Source organism: Pan troglodytes, chromosome 2, assembly GCF_028858775.2.
Source record: "Pan troglodytes isolate AG18354 chromosome 2, NHGRI_mPanTro3-v2.0_pri, whole genome shotgun sequence".
NCBI lineage: Eukaryota > Metazoa > Chordata > Mammalia > Primates > Hominidae > Pan > Pan troglodytes.
In genome coordinates, this window is record NC_086015.1 from 50,561,694 (window position 1) to 50,576,526 (window position 14,833).

The following is a 14,833-nucleotide window of genomic DNA, read 5'->3' on the forward strand; positions in this document are numbered from 1 at the left end:
GAACGTATATAATTTTACTCTAAAGAGCTGACAATGCTGACCTAATTTATTTCCTTCTTTCCTTTGATTTCTGATGTCTGAGACTGCCTTTGTTTGTTGTTGTTGTTGTTGTTTCATTGGTTGTTGTTGTTGTTTTTTTGTTGTTGTTTTTTTCCTGAGACAGGGTCTCACTCTGTTGCTCAGGCTAGAATGCAATGACACCATCATGGTTCACTGCAGCCTCAACCTCCCAGGCTCAAGCATTCCTCCTACCTCCACCTCCCAAGTAGCTGGGACTACAGACATGCGCCACTATGCCCAGATAATTTTTGTATTTTTTGTAGAGATGGTGGTCCCACTATGTTGCCCAGACTGGTCTCAAACTCCTGGGCTCAAGCAATCCACCCACCTAGGCCTCCCAAAGTGCTGGGATTATTGGCATGAGACAGTCTGCCCAGCCTGAGACTGCCTTTGCCTCCTTTAGAATTGTTTTACCTAAAGGAGGCCAGGTGCAGTGGCTCACGCCTGTAATCCCAGTACTTTGGGAGGCAGAGGTGGGCAGATCATGAGGTCAGGAATTCCAGACCACCCTGGCCAATATGGTGAAACCCCATCTCTATTAAAAATTACAAAAATTAGCCGGGCATGGTGGTGCGCACCTGTAGTCCCAGCCACTCGGGAGGCTGAGGCAGAATTGCTTGAACCTGGGAGGCGGAGGTTGCAGTGAGCCGAGATCGTACCAGTGCACTCCAGTCTGGGAGACAGAGCAAGACTCTGTCTTAAAAAAAAAAAAAAGAAGAAGAAGAAGAATTGTTTTACCTAAAGGAGATTTTTGACAAAAGTTAAAATGATGCACAAGTTTTTGTGTGTACATTTGTTGTCTTATCCTTGGTAAATATAAAGGAGAATTGTTAGATTATATGATAACTCTATAGTTAACCTTTCTGTGAACTGTCAGACTGTTTTGCAAAGCAGCTACATCATTTTACATTCCCACCAGCAGTGTATGAAGATTCCTGTCTCTCCACATCCTCACTAACACTTGTTATTAACTGTCTTTTTTATTATAGCCATCCTAGTAGGTGTGAAGAGGTATCTTGCTGTTTTGATATGCATTTTCCTGATGGCTGATGATGTTGAGCATATTTTCATATGCTTGTTAGGCATTTATAGATCTTCTTTGGAGAAATGTCTATTCAGATCCTTTCCCCTTTTTTAATTGGGTTAATTGGTCTTTTTATTTATCGTTAAGTTGCAATAGTACTTTATATGTTCTAGATACAGGTCCTTTACCACGCATATAATTTGCACAAAGTTTCTTCCATTTTGTGAGTTGCTTTTCACTTTCTTGATTCCATCATTTTATATTATCCTAACTATATGCTTATAGTTGATGTGAGATTTTGTAGACAGACTATTGCTGGATCATTTATTTAACCAATTCTGACTATCTCTGTCTTTTAATTGATGTATGTATGCCATTTATATTTAATACACTTACTTGTATATTTGGATTTAAATCTGTAATTTTATTACTTTTTTTCTATTTGATCCCTCTTTTGTTTTCCTATTTTACACTTTCCTGCCTTCTTTTCTCTGAACATTTTTTAGAATTCCATTTTAGTTTCTCTATTATATATTTTACTACGTCTCTTTGGGTAGTTTTTTTCTCTTGTTTTATGGTTGCCCTAAGAATTATTATACATACTTACTTTTTCATAGTCCACTTAGAAACAGTATGTTACCACTTCAAGTGAGATGTAAAAATCTTACCACCATATAGGTCCTCCTACATTCCCACCTTTATGTTGCAGTTGTCTTATGTATTATGTCAATCAATGTTATATTTTTGGCTTCCAATCATCAAATTTAAAGAACTCCTGAGGAGAAAACTAGTCCATTATATTAATCTTGATATTTATATGTTCCTGTTCCTTCCTTCCTGCTGTTCAAGTTTACATCTGTTATCATTTCCCTTCTATCTAAAAACTTGCCTTAACAATTATTTTAGAGAAAATATACTGACATATTCTGGTTTCCTTCAATTGAGGATGTCTTTTTCTTACCTCCATTCATAAATACTATTTTTGCTGGATATAGAATTTGAAAGCAATCTTTTCTTTTTTATTAATCAGCACCTTTAGAATGTTGTGCCACTTTCTTTTGGCATCCACAGTTTCTGATTAGCAATCTGAAATAATTTGAATCACACTTTCCTATAGGAGATGCATCATTTTTCTCTTGCTACTTTCTTTTTTTTTTCTTTCCCCCTTCCAGAGACAAGATCTCACTCTGTCACCCAGGCTGGAGTGCAGTGATGCCATCACAACTCACTGCAGCCTCAACCTCCTAGGCTCAAACAATCCTCCCATCTCAGCCTCTCAGGTAGCTGGAAACACAGGGATGCACCACCATATCTGGCTAATTTTTTTAAAAAAATATTTTTGCAGCGATGAGGTCTCACTATGTTGCCCAGGCTGGTCTCAAACTCCTGGGCACAAGTGATTCCCCCACCTCAACCTCCCAAAATGCTGGGATGACAGGCATGAGCCACTGCACCTGGCAAAATTTTTTCGTCTTTGGGTTTCTTCAGGTTAATTATCTGGGCACGGATTTTGGGTGGGATTATCCTGATTTAGATTTGTTTAGCTTTTTTAATCACTTGATTTATATCTTTTGACAAATTTGGGGATTTTTCAGTCATTATTTCTTTTTTTTTTTTTTTGAGACAGAGTCTCGCTCTGTCGCCCAAGCTGGAGTGCAGTGGCGTGATCTCCACTAACTGCAACCTCAGCCTCCCGGGTTCAAGCAATTCTCCTGCCTCAGCCTCCCGAGTAGCTGGAATTACAGGCACGTGCCACCACACCCAGCTAATTTTTGTATTTTTAGTAGAGACAGGGTTTCACCATGTTGATCAGGCTGGTCTCGAATTTCTGACCTTGTGATCCACCCGCCTCAGCCTCCCAAAGTGCTAGGATTACAGGCGTGAGCCATCGCGCCCAGTCCCAGCCATTATTTCTTGAAAATTTTTTCTGCATTACACTCTTTCTTCTCTCCTTCTGGAATTCTGAGGACACAAATATTAGACTTTTCAGTATTGTTCCATAGATTCTTGAGGGCTTGTTCATTTCAGATAAATCTGTTCTTCTATTTTTTGTTTCAGATTGGTAATACCCGGTGTCAGGCCTCTGAGCCCAAGCCAAGCCATCGAATCCCCTGTGACTTGCACGTATATGCCAAGATGGCCTGAAGTAACTGAAGAATCACAAAAGAAGTGAAAATGCCCTGCCCCGCCTTAACTGATGACACTCCACCACAAAAGAAGTGTAAATGGCCGGTCCTTGCCTTAACTGATGACATTCCACCACAAAAGAAGTGAAAATGGCCGGTCCTTGCCTTAAGTGATGACATTACCTTGTGAAAGTCCCTTTTCCTGGCTCATCCTGGCTCAAAAACTCCCCCACTGAGCACCTTGCGACCCCCACTCCTGCCCGCCAGAGAACAAACCCCCTTTGACTGTAATTTTCCTTTACCTACCCAAATCTTATAAAACGGCCTCATCCCTATCTCCCTTCGCTGACTCTCTTTTCGGACTCAGCCTGCCTGCACCAAGGTGATTAAAAGCTTTATTGCTCACACAAAGCCTGTTTGGTGGTCTCTTCACACAGACGCACATGAAACCCAGTAATCTACTTCAAGTTTCCTAGCTCTTCCCTATGCCATCTCCATTATGTTGTGAGCCTATCCAGTATTTTATTTCAATTATTGTCTTTTTATTTCTAAAATTTCCAATTAGTTCTTTATATCTTCTGTTTCTTTGTTGATATTTTTCTGTCTTTCCATTCATACCCCAGGGCTGAGGGAGCGTATCCAAGGAAGGGCCAACTTGGAAGGGGTTCAGCCAATCAGATAGCAGGTAAGTCCTCTGGTTTGGGCAGGATAGTCTGGAGTTGCTGGGTAACTAATAGGAGAACCCCTCAAGTGCAGGTAGGGATGGCTAATCAGCAACTGGTGGCATGGGCATGTGATGGGAGTCCAGATGGCCTTCAGAGTGTGTGGACCACACAGGCACTTGCAGAAGGCATGGCAGGTTGGCATGTGACCCTCAGGGGCACAGGCAGCTGTGTGCAGGTAATATGCAGGCTTGCGAAGAAAGTCGAAATACAAGCACAGGCAGGAGTTCTTCAGAGCACGTGGGCTGCACAAGGGCTCTGTGTTCTGGCTCAAGAGAGCTGTAGAAAGGTGACTGCAAGGCCAAGGATGCAAAGTCGCAAAGGGACTGTTCTGAGCCCATGCTTGGGGCAAGTTCCGATGGATATTCTCACATGCACACTGCTGATCCCCAGCTCACGCCAAAAAAAAGGCAGGAAGTCTCTTCCTACTACCTTGCCCCTCCAGTGCCTTCTACTGAGAAAGCATAGCACTGCGCTCACTTTAAAGGGCCAATATTTAAAGGAATGCCATTGTATAACACAGGGTATATTTATCGAGTGGCGCATTCAAAGCTGAGAAGCAGTAAGTTGATAACTGACACCGTGGGTAACCAATTTGGTTGAGTTCTGACCTCAAATTCCAACCTGCCTTCTGTGGGGTGTGAGCCCCATGTCAGGTCAGTTTTCAGTTTTCGTGGTGCTATTCAGCTATGTTCCGTGTGCGCCACCCAGTGGCCAGTCTACGGCTTGGCTGAAGGTCTATCCCAGTGTTCAGGTCTAACTTCTTTGGAGTGCTGGTTAGGGTCTGATCCACGCATGCGCAGCTCGGGGAGGAGCCCAGGAACAAACTTACGGAGCTGTTTCCTCCAAATTCCTCCCTCTCTGTGATCTCCCTGCTCCTTTCCTGATCGCTGGGCTCCCTTTTTCGGTCCTCTGGCCAAAAACTTGGTGTTGTAGTTACCCTGCTCTGCCTTGCACTTCCTACAACTGCACCCACAGTCGCGGCCAAGCAGCGAAGATTTAAGAGAGAAAGAAAGCGTGACGGTTTACTCCACTCTTTTGGGCTATAGCTCCTCCAATCAGAAAAGGAAGGTTCTCTGCATGTCCCACTTTATGTGAAATCTAAAAAAGTTGAACTCGTAGAAGTAGAGTGTAGAAAGAGGTTGGGGCCGGGGAGGAAGGGAATGGGGAGTTACCGGTCAAAGGGTACAAAGTTTCAGATAGGTAGGAGGAATGTTTTGAAATCTATTGCATAGCAGGGCGACTATAGTCAATAATAAATATTGCATATTTCAAAATCACTGAAAGGGTAAATTTCAAATGTCTACCATAAAAATGATAGGTAAAAGAAGTGCATTTAATTTTTCTTTTACCACTTTTCTTACTCTGTTATCTTCAGCTCAGGAGTATCTAACCTGCGAAGATCTTAATTAAGGCTTTGGCTTTCGACTTAAAAGTCTCCATAAAGGAACGCTACGCATCATCCTGAAAATAAAGATCAAAGTCCACAGCCAGTGGTGAAGAAACATTAATAAGAGAATCAGTCAGCCTAGTTTTTTTGAGGAAATCTGTGCACAGATCCCAAGTCTACACATAAACCAAAAAGCCAAAGTAAAGTTAACTGTATTTGAGCAGTGTGGGCAGCCCAGCCAGCCACAGTAACTGAAGCTGGAAGAATTACTCCCTACACACAGGGCTCGTGTTCTCTAGATCAACCAGACACATCACAGACTCTGTTGTTGAGGTTCTTTCATTTCCTCAGGCCAGTTAGCCCTTGGCAAGTAGCCAGAGCTGTACATTAACTGCCCCTACATTTTTAAAATCATTGCTTATGAATTTCTATGTATTAACTTAGAGAAATGTAATTCTAGTTCCCATCTTAGAGGAATGGTCTCTTCTTAATGTCTTTGTGTTCTAAATATTTGATCATGTCAACAAAAAATGGCTTAATCATCTTTGATAAATTCCTGGAATTATGAAATTTAATTACCAAAGGCCCTGACATATTTTTAAGTAGTTATAAGTCATTACTACTCTCGGTATTTTGGTGGGAAAGAGCATATTCTGTCTGTCATCTAACCATGTTCACCATTTTCCCTGTGTTTTTAAAAAGCAGGAAAAGAAGTTCTCTTATACAATTAAGGGGGCGTTGAATGTGCCAGGATGTAAATCAGCATCTTGCCTATAAGATGAAGTTTTGTTTGCAAACATGTATAATGAAAACTGGAGACTAAGAACAGTAGGTGATGACCACATTTGCTAGAGATTTACATGTGATGTCCAGAGGTGCTGGGAAGCTATGACATACAAGATCCTAAGTGCCAGGTCCAGCCCAGCCCTTGGCATCCCATGTAGGACAGAGATAAGTCCAGACCTCTCTAGACAACTGGACAAATTTTACCTTAACCTAGAAGGTAGTAGTTCATGGGTGGGTTCTGAGACTGAGAAAGTAGTTTCAAATGAGAGTCCATGTGTCAGTCCAGGGTAAGGAGGAGACCCTGCATCCAGGGGAGAAACCACATTGGGGAGCCCATAGGACACAGTTGTCAGGGACAGACACAGGTGCCAGTCCCCCAGCAGCTCAGGGGAGAGATCTCCTCACAAATTTACAAAGCTAATCTCTTCTTTGTAAAATAAACTCTAGTCAACACAATCTTTCAGGCAAAGACATAGAATGCAATGTCCTAAGCATTAACTTTCTCTAGGACTATAGAAATGTCATCATCATATGCTACCCCAACACAGAAAAGGGAAAAATTAACCTCTACGGGATCCAGTCAAGAGACCCTCAATACAAACAAAGCAATATCCTCTTATAGGAAACTTTACAACGAAGTAGATTCTACAAAGCAGCCTAAGTGTAAAGCTTCAGCCTGGACCCTCGTTGAATTTGACAGCAAAGTGTCATGGTTCCAAGACAGCATCTGATTCCGGTTCCCTGCTGTGGGTCTGGTTTGTGTGGTTGTAGCAGAATTATGACAACAAGCCTCCCTCGATTTGGGCTACACTGTCCACAGTCACAGAGCATCTTCCAGAGAAGAAAACACCTGCAATGATGAGACAGAAGGAGAACTGTGGCATCTCTCACTGTAAAGGAAAGAACACTGGGGCCACAAAGTGTCATCAGCCATGTTCCTCTCCAGTCCAAGGACTCCCAGACACTTAGTGTTCCAGCTCCTGAGTGAAAATGTTAACCATCAGCACACTCTCAAAGGTTGGATTAAGGAAAATAATGCCTGGAAAGTCTTTTGCTTTAGTGCAGGGCTGAGAAAACTTGATGGTAAATAATAGAGGTTTCCCAGGCCAATAAGCAAAATTGAAGATATATGTAGGCGTTTACATAACAAAGGAGAACCCTCTGGCGAGCCTCTCCCTGCTTGCCTCCAAGGAACCATCCGGAGTAGTTAGCATGTTTCATGTCCAGCTGCTGCTTGCCAAAAACATTCTCAGAACAAGAGGGACTAGCCCAAGAGGGAAAGGCCTAGTAGGTATGGTGAAAAAGGGGCAGGGTGGCTGGGTGCAGTGGCTCCCACCTGTAATCACAGCACTTTGGGAGGCTGAGGTGGGTGGATTGCTTAAGCTCAGGAGTTTGAGAGCAGCCTGGGCAACATGGCAAAACCCTGTCTCTACCAAAAATAAAAAATAAAATGAATAAATAAAATAGCCAGGTGGTGGCATGCATCTGTGGTCCCAGCTACTAAGGAGGCTGATGTGAGAGGATCACTTGGGCCTGGGAGGCAGATGTTGCAGTGAGCTGAGATTACATCAATGCACTCCAGCCTGGGTCTCAAAAGAACAAAAAGACAGGGGAGAGGTTGACAGGGGAAGGGGCCGGGGAGTGAGCCTGCTGCAGTCCATTTCTTTCTCTGCCCCAGTATCACCCAGACAGGTGCCTGTGTGTCCTTCTCTCCTCCAGTCATCACAAGTTGGACAGCTGGCTGGAGGCAAGGTGACCTACTCAGTCACCAGCTCCTGAACTGAGATTCCATTGCTTGGTTGCTAACAATAGAGTCTCCAATGTGTAGATGGCAACCAGGGTGGGCCCTGGGCTGCAGCAAGGTACAGCTGGCCAGGTGGACAGGAGCTGAGAGCAGTGGGGGAATAGAAACAGAAGAAAATACCCCAGCTTGGTCCCCAGATGCTCCAGCAGTGCCCACATTCCATATGTAAACAGGTGTCAGGCCTGCAGGTTATAGTTTACTGATCCTAGCTTTAGTGGACAATAAAATGTAAAATATTTTGCTTTGGTGGATGTGATGGTTTTAAACTATATCCACAAAGTCTTTCACATTCTTCCCTTTAAAAAGGTAGAACTTAATTCCTCCCCCCTTGAGCATGGGCTAGACTTAGTGACTCACTTCTAATGACTAGAATGTGGTGAAAGTAATGGTGTGTGGCTTCTGAGACTAGGTCTTCACTCTCTGTCAGATCACTCACTCTAGGAAGTCAGCTGCCATGTCATGATGATGCTCAAGCAGCCTTGTGGAAAAGCTTCACAAGGAGAGGAACTGAGGCCTCCTGTCAACAGCCATGAGAGGGGGCTGTCTTAAAAGCAGATCCTCCAGCCCCAGTCAAGCCTTCAGATGACGGCAGCCCCTGTGGACATCTTGACCACAACTTCATGAGACCATAAGCCAGAAACACTCAGCTAAACTGCCCTGGATTTCTGACTCTCAGAAACTGTGAGATAATAAATGTGTGTTATTCTAAACTAACAGTTTAGAATAAACTGTTATGCAGCAATAAATAACCAAGACAGTGGATTTTTATAAAAGACACTTTAAAAATCAGTCTTAACTTCTGGTGCCATCTGGTGTGCATGTTCAGCTGCCTCCTTGAATATGCACTTGGATGTCTCACACATATCTCAAAGAAACATGATGTTCTCCAAACTTGCTCCTTTAGAGTTTGTCCATCCTAGGCCTCCCTTAATTCCACACCTCAGGAATGACTCCATCATAATCTAGAAGATCTAGAAGTTACTTCTTTTTTTTTTTTTTTTTTTTGAGATGAAGTCTCACTCTGTCACCCAGGCTGGAGTGCAGTGGCACAATCTCAGCTCACTGCAAACTTCACTTCCTGGGTTCAAGCAATTCTTCCTCAGCCTCCTGAGTAGCTGGGATTACAGGCAAAAGCCACCATATCCGGCTAATTTTTGTATTTTTAGTAGAGATAGGGTTTCACCATGTTGAACAGGCTGGTCTCAAACTCCTGACCTCAGGTGATCTGCCCGCCTCGGCATCCCAAAGTGCTGGGATTACAGGTATGAGCCACTGTACTCAGCCAGAAGTCACTTCTTTTGCTTCGTTTCCTCACTCTGCCCACCCACTATGCAGATAGTATGCACACACACACGTGCATGCACACACACACACATTCATCCACACCTCCAGTTATCACCTACGTCTTAGAGGGCATGCATTTCTCACCACCAACTAGTGTCACGCCTTGCCTCAGTTGGGGAAAGGCCTCCTAATTGGTCTCCTGGCTTCCCACTCAACCCCATCCAAACCATCTTCTACTCAATAGTGAGAGTCACTTTCCAATGAGAACTAGATCATGCCACCACCTGGCACAAATCTCCCCAAGGGCTGCCTCTGAAATGAGAATGAGATCCCAGCTTTCCACAGAGGCAGTGAGCCCCTGGCATGGTCTGCCCTCGGCCAGCCCATCCCACCTCACCCCTCCTGCTCCCCTCCTCTGTGCTTATCCACCCCACGCCTCTTCCCCCTCAGAGCTCAGCACACACTGCTCCCTCAGCCTAGAGCATTTCTCCCCAAGTCACATGGCTTCCTCCCCACACCCTTGGAACCCACCTTAAATGTTTTCTCCTGTCTGGCTTTCCCAGCCTCCTCATCTAAAGTAAACCCGCCTGTTATTTTATTTCTCAGTCTACTGTTTATTTGCATCACAATACTTCGTGCAAGTTAAAGTATTTGATTCATTATATTTTGTCTATCCATGGACCAAGCCATAGACGAGCCACAGTTTACTGACAGGAGCAGCCACTTGGGAGTCCCCAGACTTGGGTTCACAGACTGTCCCCCAGGAGTTCAGCTGAGCAGGTCATACTGTAGCATACAATGGGAACTGGAGGGGCCTCTCCATCACCTTGTCCAAGCCCCTGCAGACAGAGGTGTGCTATGGCCATCAAATGAGGGGGTTTTGAGTAGTCCAAGGGCTACAGATGCCAGTCTCCTGCTTCTGAACCTCAACACAGAAACCGTGTGTACTGAGCCAGTGTACTTAGTGTGTATTTCTGTTTTTCAATGCCTAGGAACCCTAAGTGACATTTATGGACACTCATTAAATGCAGAAAGACAGAAGCCTTGTCCATGACTCCAAGTTCCCAATCTAGAGGGGAGAGCATCAAAGGATATATTTGAGCGCAGCATGTTCATTAGACAACAGAGGCTGAACCAACCCCTGTAGAAGCCAAAAGAGAAAGGGTGGGGGAGGGGTTGGGAGAGTCCTGCAGGGACCTTGAGGAAGGGGAAAGGGCTAACAGGGCAGGTTTGGCTGAGTAACTTTCCACACCCCCCTCCCCAACCCAGTTATATCAGAACCACTTTACAGAGCCATCCACTTTACAGAGCCATCCACTTTCCAGAGCCAGAGGGCATGACTGGAAAAACATGTCCCCTGGCACCAGGGCACTAGTCTCCACTCAGAAGTCATATGCCAGGGGGAGGGGGGGTTTTCCGGTCACCTAGTCCTCTCCCTTCTTGTCAAATTACACTGAGTTGCTGGGTAGGAGGTGTGGAGTGGGTGCAGGGTTAACCTCTCAGAGCATCCTAAGAAGGATCTGGGGGAGTTTGGGAGGAGACTCAACAAAGTCTGGGAGGAGACTCACCTCATCATGCAGGTGGCAAGCCATTCTTGGCACTCCCACTGGGAGGCTGGGAGGGGGACAGGAGCAAGGGATGGAGCAGGAGAGGAGGACGGAGCTGATGCCAGAGGTCACCTGAACCAGCCATGCAGAGAGAGGCTCTCTCCTCCACACCTGCCCCTCAGAACTCCCAGGACCCCTCCACCCCAGGCTGCCCAGCTCCCAGCCCTCCAAAGCACCCTTCCAGGTGTGTCATCAATGTAAGGAAAACCTCTATCATCAGCCTTGCTGTATCCAAGAGAACTACTGTAACCCATGGGAATTTCTGGGGGCACCAAGATACAATGGGCAATAATATGACAACCAAGGAGCTTTGGTGACTCACAAATTCCATTACATCCTCACATAAGGCCACTGCCTGGACACCAGGGTTGGAATGAACGCAGTGAGTTTTCTGATAGAAACGGGGATAAATAGGAGCTAAATAGTCAAGTAAGGTCAGTATAGTCAGCCAAATCCTGAATTAAATGACATTTATGCCACATGATCAGAGTTTCCCTGGGGACATCTGATTAATTTTATTGTAATTTGTTAAGCTAGAAAATCCAGCCAGGGGAGGCAGAGGGTCCAGACGAGATTAAGAGGGCAGTTCCGAGGCCAAGTTGCCTGGGCTGGAGCCCTGCCTACCCACTCTCTGGCCACATGTCCCTGAGAACATGGCCTAACCTCTCTGAGCCTGATGTTCTCATGTGGACGTGATGGAGCAAACAGCACTGAGCTCACAGGTTGGCGAGAACATCATGTAGGATCATTGTGTCAAGAGCTTAAGACAGTACCTGGCACCTAGTAAGGTCAAAAAAAAGTTCAATCATTTAAAGAAAAAAGAAAAGAAACTAAGAATCCCTGTCACCAATTAAATGTAAGACAAAAACAAGAGGTAGGTAAGCATCCGAGGGTTTTTCCTCCACCTGGCATGATTAGCAGAGGTTCTTTGGGTGAATAATGGGTGAACCCCCCAGTCCCTGAGTTCTGGGAGAGGGTTTGGTCCAGCAGAAGAGCTAGCAACAGGGCAGAGCCGCTAACAAGCCAGACAATTCCTCCTCCTCTGGGTCTCCAGTCACTTTCCGCCCTTGCCTCAGGCCTGTCCCCACCCCAAGCCAGGGGGCGTGAGACGCTGGAAGAAAAGACTTCCCCGCCAGGGCCATGTGTCAATCATACCATTCAGGACACAAACAAAGTTGATTTATCTCCCCTGGACAGCGCTTTGGACCAGAAAGCTTTGGGCTCAGCCTTGGGCGCCGGAGCAGTACGCGCAGGGAAACTGCTAAGCCGGAGCAAGATTCACTCGCGGGGACCCCTGCCTCCCCACGCTCTCTCCTTTCTCGCCATCCCACCATAGTCCTGGACCTCAGATACCGGTCGATGCCTAAGCCCCAGCCGCTGTCCGGTTAGGGACGTTTACCCCTGTCGCTCCGGCAGATTGCAGCTCACCAAGGCACAGAGGAAGGATTAAACAACTGAGCGTCCGGGGCACCGGCCATCCGCCCGCGTCCTCCCACGGGGAGCGCAAGGCCCCCGCTCCCGCCCCGCCGGCCACCTCGGACGCCCAGCGCTTACCTGCCCCGAGGGGCGGGCACTGACAGTCCTGGCCTGCCCGCCGCGGCTGTTTACACCGCAGAGGCTGTTTACACCGCAGAGGCTGTTTACACCGCAGAGGCTGTTTACACCCGCTGAGCAGCACGGCCGAGCCGGAAGAAGCCTCCCGTGCCTGTGCGCTAACAGGCTATATTTGTAGGCGGATAATATGATCTGGAGGACATGTGCTAAATCAACTATCTATCTAGTCTATGTGACTCAGCCCAGCCTGAGACAAAACAGACTTCGTAGGGGAGGGCTTGGCACCCTGCGCGCTGCAGCCGGCCAGCGCGAGCCCCGGCCCAGGGACTATCTGCAGCCTCCTACCCAGGGCCAGACATTTTCACAATGGAGATCCCGGAGGGTGTGGAATGGAAGGGAGCGGGTTCCGAGTGCTCAGCACGCTAAGCTGGGAACCCAGCCAGACGCAGGCTTTGAAAGCCATATGACCAAGGGAATGCAAAGGTGTTTTCTATGTTGGAAGCAGCAGACATCGAAGGTCTCAATTTCACCGTTACATTTTATCTTTTTAATATCCTAAAATGTATGTGAGTTTAGGTTCTCTTTAGATACTTTACTAATTGGCCAAATATGTTTCGCTGATAGCCGACATCGTGAAAATATGACAAGTTAATAATCAGTAATCAACTCCCTGGCTGCTCCCAGGAGTCCATGTGAACACGTCCTGATCCTTAATGGCAATGGCTCCTCATATCCCTTAGCCTAAACTGAAAAATACCTTTTGTGTGATATATGTGTCATACTTCTAAAATTCATTTCCTTAAAAAGCATTATTTTCTTTTCTTTTTTTTTTTTTTTTTTTTGAGAGGAGTCTCACTGTCGCCCACCCTGGAGTGCAGTGGTGTGATCTCGGCTCACTGCAACCTGCGCCTCCCGGGTTCAAGCGATCCTCCTGCCTCAGCCTCCCCAGTAGCTGGGATTACAGGCGCCTGCCACCACGCGCGGCTAATTTTTGTATTTTTGTAGAGATGGGGTTTCACAATGTTGGCCAGGCTGGTCTAGAATTCCTGACCTCAGGTGACCCGCCCACCTCGGCCTCCCAAAGTGCTGGAATTACAGGCATGAGCCACCGTGCCTGGCCTTTTGAAAATAATGCTTTTTGGTGGGGCACGGTGGCTCACGCCTGTAATCCCAACACTTTGGGAGGCCGAGGCAGGTGGATCACCTGAGGTCGGGAGTTTGAGGCCAGCCTGGCCAACATGGAGAAACCCCGTCTCTACTAAAAATACAAAATTAGCTGGGCGTGGTGGCAGGCGCCTGCAATCCCAGCTACTGGGGAGGCTGAGGCAGGAGAATCGTTTGAACCCGGGAGGCCGAGGTTGCAGTGAGCCGAGATCGCACCATTGCACTCCAGCCTGAGCAACAAGAGCGAAATTCTGTCTCAAAAAAAAAAAGGACTTTTATCTGAGAAATGCAAGTTTTTTTCATTATCAGGCCCAAGGAGACATTAAAATGAAACTGCACTCATGCCCTACTCCCCTCTTTGAGCTATGTCTTCATCTCTTGAAATTACTTGCTATTGTCACAAGTAGCTGTAAATTAGCCTAATAGCAACACGCCAGACACTATAACCACACCCTATAGCTAAAGGATATATAGCCAATCACTTATCAATGTTATTTCTGTAAACCAATGAAAATTTGTAACAAATAACTTTATTTCAATCCCTCTCTGTCTCCTTCTTTTACTTTTAAAAATCCACTCATTGAGCAACTGTATGCCAATAAATTGGAAAGTCTAGAAGAAATGAACAAACTTCTAGGTACATACAACCTACAAAGATTGAATCAGGAAGAAATTCAAAACCTGAACAGACCAATAACAAGTAACAAGATCAAGGCTGTAATAAAAAGTCTCCCGGTAAAAAAATGCCCAGAACCTGATGGCTTCACTGCTGAATTCTACCAAACATTTAAAGAAGAGCTAATACCAATCCTACCCAAACTATTCCAGAAAATAGAGGAGGAAGGAATACTTGCAAACTCATTTTATAGGCCAGTATTACCCTGATACCAAAACCAGAGAAAGACACATCAAAAAAAAAGAAAACTACAGGTCAAAATTCATCTCTGATGAATATTGATGCAAAAATCTTCAACAAAAATACTGGCAAGCCGAATTCAGCACTACATTAGAAAGATCATTCACCATGACCAAGTGGAATTTATGCCTGGGATACAAGGATAGTTCAACATACACAAATCAATTGACACGATACATCAGATTAACAGAATAAAGGATAAAAATCATATGATCATTTTAACTGATGCTGAAAAAGCATTGGATAAAATTCAACATTCCTTTATGATAAAAACCCTCAAAAAAACTGAGTTTTGAAGGAACATACCTCAACATAATAAAAGCCATATATGACAGATCCACAGCTAGTATCCTTACTGAATGGGGAAAAACTGGAAGCCCTTCTTCTAATATTTGG

The 14,833-nt window shown here is 45.5% G+C and overlaps 1 protein-coding gene across 4 annotated transcripts in view; it reads right to left on the bottom strand.

The window, feature by feature from the left end:
- Positions 1–12,725, bottom strand: part of LRRC2 (leucine rich repeat containing 2) — a 51,726-nt gene extending 39,001 nt beyond the window's left edge. For 3 of the 4 annotated variants that reach the window (XM_003309769.6, XM_054681716.2, XM_063806757.1), the window contains exon 1: positions 12,358–12,725. The gene's annotated coding sequence lies outside the window, so the exon portion shown is untranslated. Of the gene's footprint in view, positions 1–12,231; positions 12,293–12,357 lie in introns of those variants that run through there. The other variant, XM_054681717.2, reaches the window with a different exon arrangement.
- Positions 12,726–14,833: the final 2,108 nt, after the last annotated feature.